The sequence below is a fragment of the Musca autumnalis genome, unplaced genomic scaffold (genome assembly GCF_047663935.1).
Source record: "Musca autumnalis isolate F117 unplaced genomic scaffold, ASM4766393v1 scaffold_3, whole genome shotgun sequence".
Classification (NCBI taxonomy): Eukaryota; Metazoa; Arthropoda; class Insecta; order Diptera; family Muscidae; genus Musca; species Musca autumnalis.
The window spans coordinates 170,005,680-170,021,982 of record NW_027411866.1 but is presented as its reverse complement, the minus strand read 5'-3'; the positions used below and the strand labels follow the sequence as shown (position 1 = coordinate 170,021,982).

At 36.0% G+C, this 16,303-nt stretch overlaps 1 protein-coding gene across 15 annotated transcripts in view; it reads left to right on the top strand.

Annotated features, from left to right (window-relative positions):
• Positions 1-785: 785 nt before the first annotated feature.
• The window catches only part of RhoGAP15B (RhoGAP_ARAP and RA_ARAPs domain-containing protein RhoGAP15B), a 115,373-nt gene continuing 99,855 nt past the window's right edge, over positions 786-16,303 (top strand). For 4 of the 15 annotated variants that reach the window (XM_073975308.1, XM_073975299.1, XM_073975303.1 and 1 more), the window contains exons 1-2: positions 786-889; positions 6,102-6,439. The gene's annotated coding sequence lies outside the window, so the exon portion shown is untranslated. Of the gene's footprint in view, positions 1,529-6,101; positions 6,440-13,568; positions 13,710-16,303 lie in introns of those variants that run through there. The other 11 variants (XM_073975307.1, XM_073975297.1, XM_073975300.1 and 8 more) reach the window with 5 other exon arrangements.

The window sequence follows — 16,303 nt, the reverse complement described above, 5'->3', positions numbered from 1 at the left end:
TGTTGGATATATATACAAAATGTGGTTGCTGTGCGAAATCGGAAGAAAAACAGTAGCATATTCGAAGGGAAATTTACTTCCGACATTCTCTCCGAAATCGGAACGAAATCTAAACGAATTCCCCAACGAAAAATCGTTTAGAAATCTGTACGAAATCTTAACGATTTTGATTCCGAGATTGTTCCGATGTGTCGGACATCAGACATTTGATTTGCTGGGGTCTTACATGACTCTCGAACCCATGTATTCAGACGGGCTAAATGTGTTTTTTGCTGTAGGTATAATTAATAGTTTGGCACACAGGGTTAATTGTAGTAGGTATGTTCACTTTCAGAATTGTTTTTTTCTATTGTTCGTGACACTCTAATACATAAACATAAATTCAAGCTTCAAGTTTAATTACTTCAACAATCAAATTGATCGAATACTCTTGATCAGACTTATGTATGCCAGAATTGTTTAATTCAATCAATGGATAAAAACAATAAAAGCAAAAAAATAAAACAACATTAAATCGAATACCGATCGATTGGTGACATTTTCCATTCTTCCACAATAAAATTAAATTTCAAAACCAATAACAGAGAGCATGAAGTTTCATAAACATTGGTCAATTTTCTATCAGCACTCAATCGCTATAACCACTTTCATGCCATTTACTCAATTCGATATCCATATCAAAAATTAGGAGGCATCTCTGAGAGGATTGATTGGAGTAGTTCTCCAGACAAACGAGATTTACACAAGTGGCGAAGGCGAAGTGATTGTCTGTTACTCAGACTGTCAGTCTTTTTGTAACGTTCGGTCTGAAAACATGTGTTCGATTGGCTAAACGGAAATCAACAACGATCGTCGTTCGTTTCTACTCGTAGTGTATATGTTAAGAGTAGTGAGTGCTCGTGTTTTTTCTTGAGTGCATTTTTGTTAAATAAAAGAGAAGTACACAGTACAAAAAATCATATTAAAAACCACAACAACAACACGAAATATATTTGCAGTATATCTGTGTGTTGTGTAGACGGGTGTGTATTTTTCCAATATAAAAAATAAATTTGTGAGAACTTTGTTTGAATGAAGACAAGATCAGAAGAATATTTACAACTCTACATTCTTCTGGTATGGAACCAACTGCTGCAACAATAATAACAACTGATATGTACTTACAAGCCAGCATTTTCTACTCGTTGATCATAATAAAAAAAACAACAACACCAATTAACACGTACACATCCAAGTAATTGTATTTGTGATAAAAACATTGTGACGACGACGCCGAAGACGACCTGCCTCCGTATGTGTCAGAGTATCTGCTGGCTGAGTGCCACTTTAATATTGTGAATCATCTGGTTAAAGCAGACAGTGAAATAACGAAGAATAACAATAAAAGAAAATGTGAAAAAATAAGCAACAAATACATTTTGTGTCCAGAAGAAACGAGCCAAACAAAATATTTATAACATCGAGTCGAATAACTGATACCCTTCTCAATGGATGGATGATAACAATTCGTATCACTACTGGAGATAACGTAAGGCGTTAACATCAGTCGTGACGAAGAAAAAAAAACATTTGATGGAACGATCATTTTGTTGATCAATCAAAATCGAATCATTAATAACAATGTTCTGCTATATTGAAACTGTGGAGCCTCATGCTCGTAGTGTTTGGGAGCCTTACTGAGACCTAAAATAACAAATCTGTGTGAAATCGTGGACAGCTCATACTTATACTATGTTTACATTTACGAAATCCACTCGATTTCAACTGTCAATTCCATTGCTCAAACGTCAAATGAAATCGAATCGATTTCAGTTGAGTTTTCATTTGACGTATACGCAAAGGAATTGACAGTTGAAATCGAGTGGATTCTGTAAATGTAAACATACATAGTTTTATAGTACGGTTACACTAGAGTTCTTTGCCGGGTTAACCCACTTCATGAGGATTTATTTGACGTTTACGCTATGGAATTGATATTTGAAACCCAAACCCACTGGGTTAATCCGGTTAATTGTAATCTGGGATTATAGTCAACTTGCAGTCAGTTAGCGGTTGCGAAAATTGCAGCTATTTTTTAAAGTAGCAGATTATGCTAAAATTTGTGCGCTGTCCTTGACTAGCGTTATTTGAAGAAGTTAGAAACGAAATTATTGGTTATAAGGTCCAAAATTAGGTTTTGGATGTGTGCTCAGACCACTCTCATAAAAGTAACAAACGAAGATTATTTTCAAAGAATATTCCAGCTACAGATGTTGTTTTTGTAGCCACGTAAATATGTTCATTCAGGTATTATTTCAGTTATCTGTTTTTGGTTCCATCCAGATTCAACAATTCTGCAATCTAGGCTGGCTGCGTCCATAACGAATCAGGAAATAGGCGAATCGGGTGATTTAGGTAGCTAAACAAATTCTGCAACGTGCGGTCCCAATCCAACATCAGGGGCATATGTAGGGTTTCGTGCCATCAATTCCAGCCCAATATGAACTGAGGCGGTTGCATCGTCCAACCAATCATAACAGCAGGCGTTCTTCTGCTTGCATGGATGGACTTCTCTTTCTAGATAATGAAGATCTCTCTTGACGTGCCTGTGCAGGGGAAGCCTTTCTATTAAATCGTGACAGGGATGCTCACTGTGATAACACCCAAGCAGGTAATGCTGGCTCTGTGAATGCATTTTTTGCATGTAAGAGCCCTGCCCAGAACAAAGTTTTGTGGATGTGGGCTGACTGAAAACTGGAGGCATATACTGATGTAAACATCTTACTATGATGACATTATAGTTTTCTCAAATATATTTCTATATAACGTGTGGAGGGCTGGTGTGGGATTTCAGTAGGCCACTTGAAGGCAGTCGGACTCTTAAGTCGTTTAAGTAGTTTGCAAGTGAAACGTTTTTTAGGCTAATTACAATACTTAGTGGAGGGATCCCACATCCCCGTACTGTTTCAGGTCCAGCTGGTATAAGACTTCAAATACGAAGCGTAACCGGAGGCTATATTTTGGTAACCTTGTGGGAGCATTGCGGTGTCTGCGATTAGGCCCAAATCACGAGTACAGCTTTGGCTCGAATGTGGAGTTGCATTATCAACATGGGTCCTGACCCTGATTTAACCATTGTAACGCTTCTAAACATGGATGCGATCACGTCCAAATTTGGTACACGCCGTTCAGACGCATTGTACTGACCCGGTCTTAAGAGCATTGTAAGATGAACCGTACGATAGAAAGTATGTATCAAAACCAAAGATCTGAACGATGCGAAGAAAAAAAGATTCGGATAGAGCTTTGTCTTGAATGTGAAGTTGCATTGTGTCTAACTCATAGAAATGCTCCTAACAATGGATGCGATCGCGTGCAATTGCGTGTGAGAGAATTATTCAGCGTGGAGCGTTGGTAGATGCATTGTATTGACCCGGTGTTAAGATCATTGTACAAAAAGAAGGATTCATTGTTGTATGCGGTTCGCTGTTTGTTTCATTGGAAACCCACAGTCCCGGGTTGTTTGGGGTCCAGCTGGTAGTAGACTTTGAATACGAAGCTTAAACGGAGGCTATATTTTGGTACAGTTGTGGAAGCATTGCGGTGTCTGCGGTTAGGCGCTAATCACGAGTACAGCTTTGGCTCGAATGTGGAGTTGCATTATCAACGGGGGTCCTGACCCTGATTTAACCATTGAAACGCTTCCAAACATGGATGCGATCGCGTCCAAATTTGGTACACGCCGTTCAGACGCATGGTACTGACCCGGTCTTAAGAGCATTGTAAGATGAACCGTACGATAGAAAGTACGTATCTAAACCAAAGATCTGAACGATGCGAACAAAAATAAAGATTCGGATAGAGCTTTGGCTTAAATGTGAAGTTGCATAGTGTCTGACCCATAGAAATGCTTCTAACCGTGGATGCGATCGCGTGCAATTGCGTGTGAGCGAATTATGCAGCGTTGGTAGATGCATTGTGTTGACCCTTTGTTAAGATCATTGTACAAAAAGAAAGATTCATTGAACTATATCGGTTTCGGAACTGTTTGGAATCATAGTTCCTTGATTAAGGAACTAGTTCCTTTTAAGGAAAGGAACGAGAAAGACCGATCCGCTATGTGAACTAAATTGAAAAGTGCTCACATTAAGCAGTTAGTCCGTATCTACATTAGGCAATTTTTCTGGCGGAAATTGTCAGTTTGATGGAGAGAGAGGTGAGGCATATTGTAACCCTTTGCCTCCCAACACCCGCTCTCACCGACAAACTAACAATTTCCACAAGTAAAATTGCCTAATGTAGATATGGACTTAGACATCCTCATCATGTCAATATTGATCGAAAGTATGCCAGGACTCTACCGAAACCGCCCACTAGTACCTTCTGTTCGTCTTCCCTATAAGGTAAAGATGAATATGAGGTAGAGATGTGAAATTGATGCTGTGGTAAGGTGATGATTTGGTACAGGTGCAGATGAGGTAAAGATGCAAGGTTGAAGGCGTTATACGATGATGCTGAGGTTGAGGGAGTAGAGACGAGAGAGAGAAGATCTGCAGCAGAGATGATGATGGGGGTTGTGCTTATGGCTCCCAAAGGTTAGCCGTGATAGATGCCTGGCAAAGTTGAACAGAGGGATCTGTGTTGGACAGGAAGGTCAGAGTATTTGTCTCATATCTGCCCAGTATTCGGTTTCTCCTTTTTTGCAACAAGAGGCACCTACAAAGCAGATGTTCGACAGTCTCTACCTCCTCTGCATCTTCACATAGCCTGCAGTAGTCAAAGCTACTGTCATCCCATTTTGAGGTTAGAGATCTCACTTTGCAGTGACCTGTTATAAGCCCCACCGCCATTTTGATCCCTAACTTATCAAGTGAGAGGAGGAAGGTCATTCTTCGACGAGTGACCAGATTGCCTTGCATACCCGACAACCAGGTTCCAATCTTTGATGTACCCTCTCATCGTAGATCACAAGAAGTTTGCCGATGTAGTAGCACATCGGTGGCCGGACGGTGTCATCAACTGATAAGTCGATAGACTTAGAGCCACCTCGAGCTAGTTCATCTGCTGCCTCGTTTCCCATAATATTAGTGTGTTTCTGAACCCAACAAGCTTTTCGATATAGCGTATGTTATGCAGATCTTTCAAGAACAGCTCGAGAGTTAATGGTGCATGACTTGAGGGCCTCTTGTACTCATGAGCATTTTCGATGCCCATTGCTGCATTTTCCATTAAAAACTTTGCAAAGTTGGCACCTTAACAGGTTGCAGAACTAGTCATTGCTTTTATGGATATGGGTTCAGTGTGCTTGCAACAGTCACAGGAAAATAAAGATGAAAATTGGCGAATCATTCACCATTGCGATGCAGTACTAGGGACGACTAGTGGAGGCACTAGATGATAGAACCGGCCATGAACATTAACAATGATATGAAATGTGATTTAACAATCTGCGATAACATTTTTACGTTATGAATTTCGGCCCTTAAGCAGCATGGTCTTCTTGCTTATGTCATTTCTGGTAAAAGAATAAAGAACGCCTGAGACAAATTCGGACTAGATTGCCCTTTGTATTCTAGTTCATTACCAGAAATGACTTGAGTCGCTTATGTACCGACGCCATGAGAAATCTCTTCATGACGAACAAGCAGGATTTCGAACTCACTTCGTAGAATAATCAAGCATCCACATGAAAAACTCCACTATATATCATATTTATCGATTTCAAAAAAGCTTTGGTCAATGTAGGAGATTACGACACTCAACGTTCGCCATATCGGCCATATTCCATAAGAACGTGGGAGTTCAGCAAGGGTGCTTTCTCTTCCCTCTTCTATGTACTGCAGTTTAGTATGATATTATGTTGATTTTATGCTCCAAAAAAAAAATAGGTATTATCTGGACCTTTGATTGACATTTTGAAGATCTCCAATATACCCATGGTATATCCTTAATATCGCTCAATTTTAATCAAATGCAGAGCAGCAAATTTACATGAGAATTTGCTACTTCTTCATTATATTTTCTCAAAAACGATTGATAAATCCACTGAACCATCCATCATCCATTAGAGAAGTGTATCAAAATAGAAATAAACCAAATAATAAAATTGCTTTCTTTTAAAGGGAAACTTTTCCTCAAGTTTAAATTGAATTTTTTCTAAAAGAAAACGAGTGAAGTGAAGAAGAAAAGAATTGACAGTTGACTAAATGATGTTGTCTGTCAAAGTAAATAATTTTATATCTCCCACAAAACACATCCATTAGCATGGTGATATTAACAAAGCTTTTTTCGAAAGCTACGATTCACCCAAAAGCATATAAAAAAGTAAATTAAGAAAAAAGTGAAAAGTGTATTTGAAACGTTCAAGAAATAGAAAATTTTGATGTGAATGAACAATAAAAACAACAACAACTCGAACTAAACAACACTTGTTCCGTAGAAACCAACATACCAAAACGAGGTAATTAAACAAATTTAGTATGTATTTCTTTTGCATTCTTTAATAGAAATAAGATTGTTTCTTTTTTGTTAACAGACACAGTTTGTTTTTTGGAATTATTTTCTTCGACATCATTTGACCTTTGTTTGTTTTATTTTTATCGTAATAGTTTTAAGCGCTTCTGGGTTAGTAGTGTATAGTGGAGTTTCCAGCGAGTCTATGTAATTTATTACAACACTTATCCGTTATTTTTACAACACTTTTTTCGGAAAACGCTGACATAAAAATAGCATTTTACGATTAACAGGTAATCATGCTACCGTTGGCACTTTATGTACACTTACTAATAAACTTATACACATAAAATAATGAGAGAACCAAATATACTTAAATACTTTGGTGACTATTACAGAATTTTTATTACTTAAATCGAACCGGACAGACTTCATGCACATCGGTGTTCTGAAATTGTTCATTTAAAAACAGTTTTCACAAGCAAATATTTATACCAAGGCACATTTATAAAAGGTAGAAGTAGAATAGAAGACAATCAGCAGTATTTTTACTTTTTTGTATATATGCAAGGCACATTTATATAAGGTAGAAATGACAATCATCTGTATTTTTTCTTTTTTGTGGATTTGGTTTTCAAAATGTAATAGGGTCTACTCAAGAAGTTTGAAACTTCGAAATTTGCTTCCATAAAATAATTCTTTTCATCCTTAACATTTTGACTCGAATTTGTTCTATTTTAGAGGATTTTCAAAATGTGCTTGTTTTTCTTGAGAAAATTTTTAGAACGACACTATTATTCAATATTTTCTTTGACATCCCAGCAAAATTTGTAGGAAGGGGTTCTATGCGATGACGTGATTTCATGACATCTTTTGCATTGGTTCAAAGGAAGTGGTGAAAGATCCGATCTTTTCATCAGCATTTAAACCCATTCCATCGATCCAATAGAGATGAAATTTGTGCTTTTATTTATACACATTTTTCTAAATATAGGTCTGTCTGGTTACTTTCCCAGCAAGAACTTTCTCAGAGGGTAAGGAGTTTTTATCCTCTTTTGCTAGAAAATTGTAAAAAGTAAACAGATACCTTCCCAGCAAAAATCAGCAAGCAGTCAGCTGACTTGCCAAAACAGAACAATTTGTCCTCCAGTAAAGGAACCAAAGGAAGCAATAAAATAAAAAAGAAAATGACCCAAAATAGGAATTTTTCCACTTTGCAACTTCGTTCTCCGAAAAAACACTATTTCCACAATAAAATTGTTTTTAATTTTCACAAAAATAAATCACCGAATAATTAAAAACAGCTGATTGCCTGCAGGAAGAAGAAGAGTTACAAGTGCTTGCTAGAAGAAATTGTCCAGCATGAATTTGCAAACTCTCAGTAAAAGAACTGTCAACATGTCTCTCTCGATTCGCTCTCTTTTACTGGCTTTTTGTGTTTACAGACGTCTTCCACCAACAATTGGTACAAATTGTTACAAGTTTTATGGTAACCAGACAGACCTTATATTAGATTAATTATTTACAATAGGATTGGTGTTGTCGGAGTCTCGAAATCACAACGAACGTTGTTAAAACTCTCGTCGTAATCATAATGTCATTGCAAAGGGTTGGTGAAAATGACATGCCAAAGCATTGGTGTAAATGACATGCTTTGGATCCAAAAATAGCATCTTTTGGGGACCATGCTCATATAAAAATCATCGACGAAGATGCTAAAAAGGTGACATGCTAGATCACTTGCACCCATGATTGAATAGCATCTTTGGAATCGAACATTTTGCTGGGATTTAATTGTATAATTAAATCCCAGCATTGTATAATTAATTGTATAATTAAATCTCAGCCTTTAGGCTAAAGAGGGTATTTACACTTTGATACGACCAAAAATGTGCCTCATCGAAATAATGGTTTTAGACCCCAAGTATGTTTGTACGATATCCGTTTCAGACAATTTTGAGTAGATCTAGCAATGTCCGTCCGTCTGTCTGTCGGTCTGTCTGGCTGCCTGGTGCGCACGATAACTCTCGAGCGGATCAATCAATTCGGTTAAAATGTTGGGTATCGAAATATTTTGTCCAGATTCGATTTAAGTTCGAAGATGGGTGATATAGGTCCACTCCTTCCGGTACCTCCCCCACAAATGTTCAAAAATTGTCGCAAAACTTGTGCGCACGATAACTCTTGTAGGGAATAACCGATTGGGTCCATACTTTGCACATCGTGTAATATCTACCAAACTTAGATGAGGTTTCAATATGGACTCAATCGGTCAACTCCTTCGGGTACCTCCCACACAAAATTTCGGAAAAGTTCAGTTTAGGACCTGGTCTGGAATCGCTTTGATTTTTGTTTACCCAAGTTGTATTTGCTGTCCTCTATACGACGCTGTAAGTTTCATTAGGGGCAAGTCCATACTTCCTGAGAAAATAGCCTGAAAGTTACAAAAAACCCTATGACACCGTGTGTAGTGGTTGGAGCGCAAGATAACTCTCGAACGGATCTGCCGATTCGGTTCAAAATTTGGCTTTCATAATATTTTGTCGAAACATAGTTCAAGTTCAAAGATGGATTATATCGGTCCACTCCTTCCGGTACCTCCCCCACAAAAGTTCGAAAATGTTCGGAAAATGTGTGCGTACGATAACTCTTGAAGGGAGTCGCCGATTTGTTCCATACTTTGCACATTATGAAATTTCTACCAGACTTAGATCAGGTTCCAATATAGACTCAATCGGTAAACTCCTTCGAGTACCTCCCACACAAAATTTCGGAAAAGTTCAGTTTAGGACCTGCTCTCGAATCGCCTTGGTTTTTGTTGTAAGGTCTTGTATTCACTGTCCCCTATACGAAGGTACAAGATTCCTCAGGGGCAAGTCTATACTTCCTGAAGAAATAGCCTGAAAGTTGAAAAACAAACCCTATGACACCATGTTTATGGGTGGAAGCGCAAGATAATTCTCGAACGGAAATGCCGATTCCGGCCAAAATTTGGCCTTCGTAATATTGTTTCCAAACTAAGTTTAAGTTCGTAGATAAGCCATATCGGTCCACTCCTTCAGGTACCTACCCCACACAAGTTCAAAAATATTCGGAAAAAATGTGCGCACGATAACTCTTGATGGGAGTGACCGATTTGGTCCATACTTTACACATTCTCATAATATCTACCAGATATAGATCAGGTTCGAATATGAACTATATTTGTCCACTCCATCCCGTACCTCCCACACAAAATTTTGGATAAGTTCACTTTAGACCTGCTATTGAATCACTTTGATTTTTGTTGAAGCAACGTACATTCGCTGCCTTAATTACGATGGTAAAAGTTGTTTCAGGGACAAGTCCATACGTCTTGAGAAAACAGCCCGAAGGGTGTAAAAACCCCCTATGATACCCCCATGGTCTATGTCGGTCCATTCCCTTAAGTAACCTTTTCCGCAAAATTTTTGAACTTTAATCCTAATCAACATTTTTGTCGGTTCATACGACCAAAATTTTGAAACCCCCTAAATACGTAAGTTTTTTGTGAAAAAGTGTTTCAATTTGCACAGGCTGGGGGTATATCTCTGTCGGCAAAGCCGACTGATACTTTTTTACTTGTTTTCAATAACAACAATGTTGGTTTAGTAATTTTGGTAGTTATTTGGCCTGTTCCAGCACTTTATAAAATGGTAAAAGTCGTAAAAGTTGTAAAAGTCGTAAACGATTTTCATATAAATTTTGTGTACGGGAACGCAAATTGTGTAAAAGTGGTAAAAATTTTAAAAACTTTTTAGTTCTGGAACATAGCTATTGTAATTCATGCATCTACCTTATATAAATATGCCTCAAAATGTAATAGGATCTACTAATGAAATTTAAAAATTCAAAATTTTTGTCCAGAGAATACTTCTTTTCACTTCAAACGCGTAATAAAAAGGACCCAAGACAGTTCTGAATGCTTTATATTTATATTTGTAGCTAAAATTCTCAAAATACCGAAAATCGGGAGGTAACGTTATATAGGGGCTATGCCAAAAGATAAACCTATGTTGACGGTTTTTGGTGGAGAAGTTTCGTGGCTGCTGAGAACCTCAAATGTCAGATCACAGCGTGTTCGCTTAAAAACTGTAGCTAAAATTCTCAAAATACCGAAAATCGGGAGGTACCGTTATATGTATGTGAGCTACACAAAACATGAACCTATGCCCATAATTTTTGGAATATAAGTTTGTTGATCAATAGAAGGCCTAAATGTCAAATTATAGCTAATTCGGTTTAAAAATGTAAATAAAAAAGTCAAAATAACTTAAATCGGCCGGTATCGTTATATGGGGGCTATACCAAAACGTTGACCTGCCTTCAAAAAAAGACGCATCTTCCCAACATTTCAGCGTCCTATCTCCATTTTTGTGGATGCTAGAGTGATTACCACAGGTGGACGGACCGACGCATAGATCGATTCAGAATTTTACCTTGATCAAGAATATATATACTTTATAGGGTCGCAAATGATTACACTGTGCGACAACAAAAAAATGACAAGAAAAATCGAGTAGATTATGAAAGTAGAGCTAAAAATATGAGACACGTGTATCGGCGTTTTCAAAGTTTACGTCGGAAAGTAACCAAAATAGGCGGGGCAAGTTCCGCCCATTTTTAATTTCTTCGAAATATTCGAATTAAGATATCTTGGAATCCTTGCATTTTAGGTATATAGTGTCTTTGGCAACGTTACTCAGGAGGGTATGGGGAATATTCTTGATAAAAACTTTAACCCTCATGCGGTTCAACAAAGGGGTCTTTTTTGTCCTTTTTTTGAAAATCTTTCAAAAACTCCTTAAAAATGTGATCGTATCAACTCCAAATATTCTACATTGCTATAGTTAATTACGTAAATGCCACCAAAGTAGGAGTGAGTCCCATCATTGTAGTTTTTTGGACCACACCAAATTGTACATGTGAGAGCACATATGACACCTATATTTTCACTGGACCATAGCCGTAGACCTCTAATGTATTTTCACATACAATATAAGCAACCAATGGCTTATCCTAAATACGTAATTTAAGTTAAAAGTATTAAAAATACGCAATTTTGGCAGGTCCGATCTGGGTTTTCTATATTTTTCAAATATATATTCACCACAAATTTTTCTAAAGCTATTTAAATTGAACACACAACATCTTCTGTATGAATTTATAACGAAAAACCATCAATAAGATATTTATATTTTTTAATCACAACGACAATCTGGCTTAAAATTGTAAAATACAGCCCTAAACCCTACACCAAAAACAAGGGCTGTTAAGAATGTTATACGTTATGGTTACAGATTTCTTTTATTCAGAGACTCACAATGAAATTTCTTTTGGAACATTTCTTTCTTTAACAATATTCCCAAAAAGTAAAGGATTTTGCTAGATTTTGATCCAGTATGGAATTATGTAAAATTAACAGCCCAAATTAAAATATATAATTTCATCCTAATATATATAAATTTGTAATCTAATTTTTAAAGGAAATAGTATACATAGATATATGGTTTATTTTGAAACTCATAGTTAAATTTTGTGTAGAATTTTTCATCCTTTAACACTTTTCACTTATAACCAAGTTTTATATTACTTCCATGTATCAACTCGAAAGAAGAAGGAAAAATTTTTCATCAAAAAAACTGGGAAATATTTTCATGTTTTTTTCAGCAAAATTGATACTGCTATTTTCATGCTATAAAATGTAAATAGACATTTCATTTCTTTGGTGACCCATAGTGAAATTTGATGAAGAATATTTTTGTCTCTGACATCATCTCTCTAAAATTATGTTTTGTGGGACAATTTTGAATAAACTCAGATGAAGTCCGTCTTTAACCCTAAAACGTGTTTTTCATTTTTAGAGATTCCTGGCGATTAGGCAAGAGTTACAGATTTGGTGTATTCTGAGACCTATAGTAAAATTTTATGGCGAACAATTTTGTAGAATATTTGGAGTTGATACGATCACATTTTTAAGGAGTTTTTGAAAGATTTTCAAAAAAAGGACAAAAAAGACCCCTTTGTTGAACCGCATGAGGGTTAAAGTTTTTATCAAGAATATTCCCCATACCCTCCTGAGTAATGTTGCCAAAGACACTATATACCTAAAATGCAAGGATTCCAAGATATCTTAATTCGAATATTTCGAAGAAATTAAAAATGGGCGGAACTTGCCCCGCCTATTTTGGTTACTTTCCGACGTAAACTTTGAAAACGCCGATACACGTGTCTCATATTTTTAGCTCTGCTTTCATAATCTATTCGATTTTTCCCATCATTATGAAAAAAATTTAATTTTGTTGCACAGTGTTATATTAATGCGTTACAAACGGAAAAACAAATTTACTATACCCTCCATACTATGGTGGAGGGTATAAAAAGCTATTTCCCACCTACGGGCCAATCGTAACTAACAGTACTTTATATATAACCGGATTTAACAAACCCACTTTAAATGTCAATTCCTTTGCGTATACGTCAAATAAATCCACATTAAGAAGGTTAACCCTGCAAAAATCTATAATATAAACATGGCCTAAGCTCCGAAAATAATACGATTCGGCATGTAGAGAAGCTTTCTATGGCTAAATACTCAGGAAATGCCATCTAGACTACTGTTGTAAAATATGTTGTTGTCTTGCCTGGGGCTTACATTTAGATTTCCTTCCATATACAATTCAAACGTATTTTACTACACTTATTATTTTGCCTATACCTATATTGGAATTAATTGTCGCATTCAAATATTTGTATTATTTGTTTTTATATAGCCAAATTTATTTGATTTCGATTTTTGTCTTTGATTGGCTATCATTACTGGGTACGTTTATACTTTGTCATGTAAAACACAATTTCCACATATGGGGATAATTACAAATAAATCAACAGGTGTATTTTCAGGGTACCGTTCGTTGGCTCCGACGCTTATCTATCGTTTTGATAAAAGGAAATGAGGCAGCGTTAAAGCGCATACTGATAAAAAATTGACACTAACACTATTCATATATTTTACAAACAAACAACTTTTATAACAAACGACAACGTCGACGCCACCAAATGTGTGTCACCACAAATGTGGAATAGGTATCTTCTGCTATTGCAACGCCGTTTATTCATAAGTGCACTTCACGACATTCACAATGTTTATTTAGTTTTTCAGTAAACAATTATAAATAAAAAATTAAAAAAAAATTTTCGTTGTGTGGCATATAAACAAATCCTCCGAGTTGATAATGTTAATGGTGATGATGATCCAGGTAGAAGAAAAAGTTGATTAAAATGATTGTTTTAAGAAATTTACAGCACAAACATTTTTAAATTTTACAACTAAAAATGCTAATATTTTTTTATTTATACTTACTATATTTTACTAGAAACACATACGAAACACCTACCACCTATCATGTACTTAGCATGGCTTATCCAAAAAACCCATTTATCCATCCATCATCCGCTGTATTCGAAAAACTATTCTCCATAAATGTTCAACTGTTCTTTACTTGGATAAAAACATTTAATTCATTTATTCCCTCCCTCTTGTCTAGGGATTCCATTGAAATAAATATGCGGGTGTGTCATGTTAGACTTCCACTATTCATTCCATTACTGGTTTGTATTATTTACATAAATTTTTTTTCCATCCAGCATGCATTACAATTTTCTGTTTGTTTCTGTAGTAGTCATGCCAATTCTATTGACAGAACTGAATTGAAACAAAAGATTGAATGATTAATTAATGAATATTTAGTTGGGTAAGCCACATTAAGGCGAACCCATTGAAATGTAATTATTTTTATAGAATTAAATAATGGATGGGAAGTAATGTAACTTTACAAATTGTTTGATTGTTTACATTAAATGTTTTTACTGAGAAAAAACATTCGGGTGGGTTTGTATTAAATTTCAATCGAAAGGCGAATAAAAGAAGGGATTTTTATGTAATTTGAATGAATTAAAAATCTGACACTCCAATTCTTTTATTCTCTTTACCACGAGAAAAGTTTAGCATTTTGAAATTACACCAAATGAATGTTGTTATATAGGCGGACATTTGTATATTAGGCCATCTCAAAAACGACAAAAACATTTTTTTTGAAAGGCCTACCCTCTAAATTGTTTCCACTTGATCCAAAAAAACTTATTTATGAAATTTTATGACAATCTGTTAACGTAATTTGTATGGGACAAAAATGCACTAATAATTGTTTTGGACCCAAAGTATTTTTCGACGAAACTAGTTTTATTACAGTGTTTTATTTAACTTGCTTTGGTGTCCGTTTAGTTCAAATCTGGTAACTCATTTTTAACACAGTTGCAGTTGACCAATCGAACTGAAACTTTGCACACTTTTCAGATTTAGATGGCAATACATGAATATGGAATCAAAACCAATTTTGGTCCATTTTTATAGTGTTTTAACTGTGTTTTATTTAAATTGCATTTCAAATCTGGTAACTCAGTTTTGACACAGTTGCAGTTGACCAATCGGACTAAAACTTTGTACACTTTTCAGATTTGGATGACTATACATGAATATGAAAATAAAATAAAGATTGGTCCATTTTACAGTGTTTTAAAGGTGTTTTTTAACTTGCTTTTCAAATCTGGTAACTCATTTTCCACACAGTTGCAGTTGACCAATCGAACTGAAACTTTGGGCAATTTTCAGATTTGAATGACAATACATGAATAAGAAACCAATTACTTTTTTTTCTACAGCCCCCATATAGCCCCCCACCCGATTTAGTTCAAATCTAGTAACTCATTTTTAACGCCGTTGCAGTTGGTCAATCGAACTAAAACATTGCACACTTTTCAGATTTGGATGACAAGACATGAATATGGGCCCATTTTTTCCTACAGCCCCATATAGCGGTACCAACCGATTTCAAGTATTTTGAGAATTTTTTCTTCATTTTTGCCCAAATTAGCTGTCATTTGACATTTGGGATTTCCAATTATACAGACATTTCCACACCAAAAATTTTGAACATAGGTCCAGGCTTTGGTATAGCCCCCTTATAGCGGTGCCATCCGATTTCAAGTATTATGAGGATTTTATCTTCATTTTTAGGTCATATTAGCTGTAACTTGTCAAAGGGACCCCCCATTGCTACAGAAACTTCATCCCATTCCCATTGCTACTTCCTAAAAATTATGGACATAGGTACAGGTTTTGGTGGGGGCTATACCAAAACCTGTACCTACAGCGGTACCACCTGATTTCAAGTGTTTTAAGGATTTTATCTTTATTTTTAACCCGAATAGGCTGTAATTTGGCACTTGGGGTTCCCAATGGTACTGAAACTTCCCCACCAAAAATTGTGGACATAAGTCCAGGTTTTGGTAAAGCCCCCATATAGCGGTACGGCCCGATTTCAAGTGTTTTAAGGATTTTATCTTCATTTTTAGGCCGAATTGGCTGTAACTTGGCATTTGGAGTCCCCAAATGGTACAGAAACTTTTCCACCAAAAATTGTTGACATAGGCCCAGGTTTTGGTTAGCCCCCATATAGTGGTACCACCCGATTTCAAGTGTTTTAAGGATTTTATCTTCATTTTTAGCCAGAATTGGCTGTAACTTGGCATTTGCAGTCCCCAAATGGTACAGAAACTTCCCCACCAAAAATTCAGGTTTTGGTATAGCCTTTATATAACGGTACTACACGATTTCAGACATTTTAAAGTTTTTATCTAAATTTTCGGCCTAAATTGACTATAATTTTGTTCTCAGTGGTCAGTATTTACTAAAAATTTAAAAATAAAAAATAATTTAAAATAAGTTTCAGTGTTTTATTAAGAAATGGACTTAAAACTAGAAAATAACTTGTCGCTTAGCCTCAATAAATAT